The sequence below is a fragment of the Macrobrachium nipponense genome, chromosome 21 (assembly GCF_015104395.2).
Source record: "Macrobrachium nipponense isolate FS-2020 chromosome 21, ASM1510439v2, whole genome shotgun sequence".
NCBI classification, from domain to species: Eukaryota; Metazoa; Arthropoda; class Malacostraca; order Decapoda; family Palaemonidae; genus Macrobrachium; species Macrobrachium nipponense.
This window is the reverse complement of record NC_087212.1, coordinates 60290435-60297335: the sequence shown is the minus strand read 5'-3', so window position 1 is coordinate 60297335 and position 6901 is coordinate 60290435. Positions and strand designations below refer to the sequence as shown.

Sequence of the window (6901 nt, the reverse complement as noted above, 5' to 3'; positions counted from 1 at the left end):
AAAATTGATTTTTAAATATGTAACTGACCTGGCAGTTATATACATAGCTATATTCTCTGACGTCATGACGTCACGACAGACTTTTCAAAACTCGTGCCAATCGCCGACCGTCGGTCAGGTGATCGTTACCTGTAGGCCCTCTAGATAGTTACCTGGAAACCTCAGATTTTCTCTGTCGCCTGAGCTGGCAACTTTGTCATTGTGAGCTCCTCGATAGGTTTTTCGTACTCGCTAGAGTATTTCATCGTTTGGTGAAGTATTTTATTGGCTTTCGCTGTTGTTGACTTGGATTGATTTTGGATTTGTTTTTGAATTACTCAATTAACAATGTTGGACTCGGGAGTTGTTTATAGAGTCTGCTGTAAAGGGGGGTGTAGGGTTAGAATTCCCAAAGCTTCTCTTGATCCCCACACACTTTGTGTGAATTGTAGGGGTAGAATTTACACTTTTGAGAATAGATGTGATGAGTGCTTGATTTTGGATGATAAGGAGTGGAAGGAGTTGGACAGGTATGTCCGTAAACTCGAGAGAGATAGGATTAGAAGAACTAAGAGTTCCCTTTCCCGTTCATCAATGAGTCAGGAAGTGGTAGATAATCCCATAGTTCCTTCCCCTGCTCCTTCTGAATGTAATTTAGCAGAAGTATCAGCTCCCGAACCTGTCTTCGAGTCGGGGGCGAAGGACTCAATCTTTGCAGGTATTCAAGCGGTTCTTGAAAAAAAAAAAAATGGGACAGCAGATTACCTCTCTTTACGTGCAGGGCAATTGCACTTGGACTGTTGGAAGTGCCCTAAGTGCAGGTACTAAAGTCAGTGTAAGTGATAAGTTTAGTGTTAGTGCCAGTGTAGTGGAGGGAGCGTCCGATCGGTCCTGTCGCGCTCCTAGACCCAGACCTCTTACAAGCTCCTGGACCCATGGGAGATGTAAAGTTGAAAGTCTAAGGGAGGCGAGAGGCTCTAGTATCCGGTCGGGCGTGCCCTCAAGCAAACCTGCGGACGCTTCCCAGATTGCTTCAGACAGCCGTAGAAAAGGGGCGTCGAGTGTGTTTGGTTCGTCATCCGATGACGTCTCCCCGCGTCGAGGATGGCGACACTACTTCTTCTCGTCCTCTCAAGAGGAAGTTACCTCGTGATTGTGAGGTCTCGTCAGATGAGCAACTGCCGGGCTGCAGTCACTGGAGTTCTCCGGAGAGGTTTTCGTCATCGGAAGCCTCGCCAGCTAAACAGAGCAAGACAGCTCTTTCGATCCATGCTCCTCTTCCGCCTTCGACTTGGGAGGAATTACCAAGGAAGCTTCCTACCGAGCGTCCTCAGGAAGCCTTAGAGAGATCGGCTCCTCCGGCTGCAGTTCGTGTGGGCGAATCTGACGAGTTACCCTCGCCCTCGAAGGACAATGAAGCCAAGAATATGCTGCAAGGCATGCAACAGCAGCTGTCTGTCCTTATGGAAAAGCTGCAAGAACCCAAGCGTCAGTCTGACGCCCCGGGAGTGGTGAAGACTTCGCGAAGCGTCAACGCCAAGAAGAGTACAGACAAACAGGACGCTTCCGATTTACTTGGACATGACACTTCTGAGCGTGACGCCAGCGTGCGTAAGAGCAAAGAGCGTGACGCTAGCACGCGTGAGAGAGAAGTACGTGACGCCGACGCTCGTAAGCATGACGCCTCAGTGGTTCATGGTGCCAAGGAACGCATCTAGACCAATGATGCTCCGGCTTTGGCTTTGAATACATCATCCGATGCGGAACGAGACAGAGAGAGACCTTCGGAGATGTTGGAGGTAGTTTCAGAAGAGGAGACGAAAGAGCAAGTTCCTCCTTCCGACTATAAGACCCTTATACTTCTGTTTCAAGAGCTTTTTGAAACAGACTTCAAGCCCGCAGTACCTCGTTCTCCCCTGTCTCAGTTCCTTTGTGGAAGAACACAGAATAAGACTGCCTTTACGAAGATGGTTCTTTCCATTTCGGCCAAGAAAGCTCTCGCGATGATGAACGACTGGATGAGAGACAAAAAGGAACGAGGCAAAACTGCTTTCGTTTTTCCTCCTGCAAGATTGGCTTCGAAATCCAGCGTTTGGTACGAGACTGAGGAAGTCCTGGGCCTGGGAGTACCTGCCTCCTCTCAGGCAGACTTCTCCAGTATCGTCGATGCCAATAGTAGACACGCCTTAACAGCAGGGAAGGTTATGTGGTCGATGCAAGAGTTCGATCATTTACTGAAGGGCGTGTTTAGAGTGTTTGAGGTCCTGAACTTTCTAGACTGGTCTCTGAGTGCTCTCGCCAAGAAAGTGGAAGAAAAGGACTCACTGGACATACCAAACCTTCTGAGTGTGATGTCTTGTATGGACAAGGCGTTGCGGGATGGAACAAATGAAGTGGCAGCGATTTTCACGGCAGGGATCGTGAAGAAAAGATCCCTCCTCTGCTCCTTTACAGCTAAAGGGGTCACACAGGTACAAAGAGCAGAGCTTTTGTTTGCCCCCTTTGCTAAATTTCTTTTTAATTTATTTTTCCGCAGGAGATTATAAGAGATATTGCCACGTCTTTGACTCGGAAGACCACACAGGACCTAATATCGAAGGCAGCCAGTGGGGTTTTGCCTTCTTCGTTTGCGACCAAGAGAGCGAGAGAGGAGAAGCAGCCACAACAGTTTTTTCGAGGAAAACAGCCCCAAGGGACGTCAGGAACTTCTAGAAAGCCCTCCAGAAAAGGTGGCAAGCTTCCTTCCAAAAGGAGGCCATGATCAGACAGTCCTCCAGACACAAATAGGAGCCAGGCTTTCTTTGTTTTGGGAAGCCTGGAGGGACAGAGGGGCAGACGACTGGACCCTTCAAATACTAAGGGAGGGCTACAAGATCCCTTTTTACACCAAACCTCCCATAGTTTTAGATCCCCTCGACTTAACAGCGAATTACAGGGACAGCAGCAAGAGATTCGCGCTGAAAGAACAAGTAGAGCTTATGCTCTTAAAAAAGGCGATAGAACCTGTTTCACCCCAAGGGAATCCGGGGTTCTACAATCGACTGTTCTTGGTACCCAAGAGCTCGGGAGGGTGGAGACCCGTTCTGGACGTCAGTGCCTTAAACGCCTTCGTCGTGAAGACGAAATTCACGATGGAGACAACGCAATCAGTGCTATCGGCGTTGAGACCGGGAGATTGGATGGTCTCATTAGACCTACAGGACGCTTATTTTCATGTCCCCATCCACCCGAGCTCTCGGAAGTACCTCAGGTTCTTATTCGAAGGAAGAGTATTCCAGTTCAGGGCTCTTTGCTTTGGGCTCAGCACGGCGCCACAAATATTCACAGCTATTATGGCGAATGTAGCCAAATGGCTACACGAAGGGGGGATCCGCATTTCTCTTTATCTAGATGATTGGCTTCTCAGGGCCAACTCCAAGAAACAGTGTCTGGAGGACATGAAAATAACCTTGAACCTAGTACTGGAACTAGGGCTAGTTGTGAACATGGAAAAGTCTCACTTGGAGCCCTCTCGTTCGATCATTTATTTGGGAGTTCAGATGAACTCTCAGGATTTTCGGGCTTCTCCCTCCCAGGAGAGACAAGACCGATGCCTGAATCGGGTGCAGGAATTCCTGGGGAGACAACAATGTTCGGCGAGGGAATGGATGAGTCTTTTGGGGACCATTTCCTCGATCGAACAGTTCGTCTCCCTGGGAAGACTGCACCTCAGACCTCTGCAATTTTACCTCAACAAAAATTGGAAAAGGAAGGAACAAAGGCTTTCAGACACCTTCCCAACCAATTTCAGCAGAGGTCAAGAAAGATTTAGTGTGGTGGCTGGATCCAGCGAAGCTGGAGGAGGGGAGTTTCACTTCAACAAGTGACCCCACTACTACTACTGTTCTCGACGCATTCGACCTAGCTGGGGAGCGACACTGGGAACAGAGAGATTCGGGACGATGGAGCGAAACCGAAAAGAAGTGTCATATCAACAAGAAAGAGCTGATGGCAGCTTTTCTAGCTCTTCAGGCATTCGAGGAGTGTGTGTCAGGCAAAGTAGTGGAAATAAGCATGGACAACGTGACTGCTCTAGCGTATGTCAAGAAACAAGGAGGCACCCACTCCTTTTCTCTGAACGAGACAGCCAAGAATCTGTTGCTATGGGCAAAGGACAGAAATATCGTCCTCCGTACGAGATTTGTACAAGGAGAATTAAATGTCAGAGCGGACCTCTTGAGCCGAAAAAACCAGGTCCTGCCAACAGAATGGACTCTCAAGTTAGAGGTATGCAAAATGCTATGGAGGTTATGGGGGCAGCCTTCCATAGACTTGTTTGCAACCAACAAGACAAGGAGGATGCAGACGTTCTGCTCACCGGTTCCAGATCCACAAGCGGTAGCAGTAGACGCGTTCCTCATGAACTGGGAAGGGCTGGATCTGTACGCCTTCCCTCCTTTCAAAGTGATACACAAAGTGTTAAAGAAGTTCGCGCAGTCCGAAGGAACCAGAATGACCCTGATAGCCCCGTACTGGCCGACGCGAGACTGGTTCGCAGAGATGTTGCAGTGGCTAGTGAAAGTTCCAAGAATCCTTCCATTGCTTCCAGATCTGCTCAGACAGCCCCACTTCAAACGGTATCACAGGAATACCTGTGCTCTTCAGCTAACTGCCTTTCGACTGTCGAAAAGCTCCTTAGAGCTAGAGGCTTTTCGCGAGAGGCAGCTAAAGCTATCGCCAGATCAAGAAGGGCTTCGACCATCAACGTCTACCAGTCGAAGTGGGAGGTATAGAAACTGGGTGTAGGAAAAGAATGGGTCCTCGTCCAACACATCTGTGAGCCAGATCGCAGACTTCCTTCTTTACTTAAAACTTAAAGTATGTCTAGCCACTACTACAATTAAGGGATACAGGAGCATGCTGGCGTCAGTTTTTAGACATAGAGGACTGGACTTGTCTAGAAATCAAGATCTTCACGACCTAATTAGATCTTTTGATACTACGAAACAAAAGAGTGAACAACTACCAGGATGGAATCTGGACATAGTATTAAGGTTTTTAATGTCTGACAAGTTTGAACCGATCCAGGAGAGCTCGTTCAGGGATTTAACCAGGAAGACTCTTTTTCTAGTCGCTCTCGCTACTGCAAGGAGAGTAAGCGAGATTCAAGCTATGGACAAAAGGGTGGGAATTAGTAGATCTAAAGCGGTTTGTTCAACCACTTTAGGTTTCTTAGCCAAGAATGAGACTCCAACCAATCCTTGGCTTAGGTCTTTTACGATTCCCAGCCTTAGAGACTTTGCAGGTCAGGAATGTGAAAGGACTCTTTTGTCCAGTAAGAGCATTACAGGTTTATCTGCAGAGATGCAAGGACGTTAGTGGGACTTTTGACAACTTATGGTATTCCGTTAAAGATCCCAAAAGGCCGATGTCAAAGAACGCCTTAGCCTTCTTTATTAGAAGTGTGATTCAAGAAGCACACATTGAGTGCAATGAAACTCTTTACAAGGCTCTAAAGGTAAAAGCCCATGAAGTGCGAGCAGTCTCGACGTCAATGACGTTTAGAAAGAATCAGTCCCTTAAAGTCATTTTAGACGCAGCTTACTGGAGGAGCAGCTCCATATTTTTGTACATGCAACTTCCCCGGCAGATATATACTTAGCTTATGTCTCTGACGTCCGACAGAAATTCGAATTTCGCGGCACACGCTGCACGGTAGGTCAGGTGATCTACCCCCCTGCCGCTGGGTGGCAGGAATAGGAACCATTCCGTTCTAGAACCAGATTTTCTCTGTTGTGGTAGTGTCAACATATGTCGTTGCTACCTCCTGACTTGATTTTCGTTTTTCATCGCCATCGATCTTCTGGGCTGTCTTTTGCAGGGAAGTACTGGGTCTTTGGTTCGGCATACGCTTTTATTGACTTTAATGAATTTGGCTTCGAAAATTTCGAAGAATATATGACGTGTAACTACCAAAATTTTCGGTAGACACTCACATAGTTTGCAAGAATATTAATATTTATTCATTAATACGTGTAATAAGTGTTAGAATTGATTGAGGAAATAAACTGACTTCCTACTTTAGGGAGTCAGTAAAGCATGTAACTAGATACGTTTCTTTTAAAAGTTTTTTGGATACTCATACTAACGAGCAATTAAGAGTATTAACAGTACTAGTAGTGTTGCATCCTCACACCTTCTTACTTCGCAGAAACTTCAAATTCATAATTGCAATTGAAGACAAGGATTGTGGCTCAAAATGCGAGCTATTAAAAGGTAAGAAGTGATTACTAGTGTTCCCCATTGCAGTGGAGGGTGCGTCTCGATCGGCTCTGTCTCGCTCTCAGGCCTAGACCTCTTTCAAGCTCCCAAGCCCAGGGGGAGAAGGAATGTCGTAAGCCGTAATGGAGGTTTCAGAGAATCCCCACCGGTCAGGCGTCCCCCTCGGCAGGTTCTGTAGAGCGTCCCAGACTGCCAAGGATAGCCATTGAAAAGGCTTCCTTAAAAAAGTGCGTCTCTTCATCTTACATCCGAAAAGACGAAAACAATGTATATGTTTGGAGTTTGGATGATCTAGCGCATTCTCTGAAAACTAAGAGAACACTGAGCAAGAGCAGCCAGGAAGCCGCGTTCCAGCAAGCTAGCATGAGCCACGTTCCAATAGCTAGCAGCGAGCCGCGTTCCAGCAAACAGACTAGCACGAGCCGCGTTCCTACAACCAAACGCGAGCTGCGCTCCAGCAAACTGAGCGCGAGCCGCGTTCTAGAAAAATTTTTTCTTGGCGCAAGGCGCCTTCAAAGAAACGAAGCGCTAGCCTGGCGCAAATTGCGCCAGAAAAATAGACGGCTAGACACAGGAGCCTTATAGTAGAGTGGCAATCAGAACGATCCTTCCATTGAACGTTTCCGGGCCGGGCAAGAGGCTCTTTTCGAAAAGGGGTCTA

At 47.5% G+C, this 6901-nt stretch overlaps 1 protein-coding gene across 1 annotated transcript in view; it reads left to right on the top strand.

Moving 5' to 3' along the window:
• LOC135198066 (uncharacterized) overlaps nucleotides 1-6901 on the top strand; it is a 131684-nt gene that overhangs the window by 48416 nt on the left and 76367 nt on the right. The gene's annotated exons all lie outside the window — the stretch shown is intronic.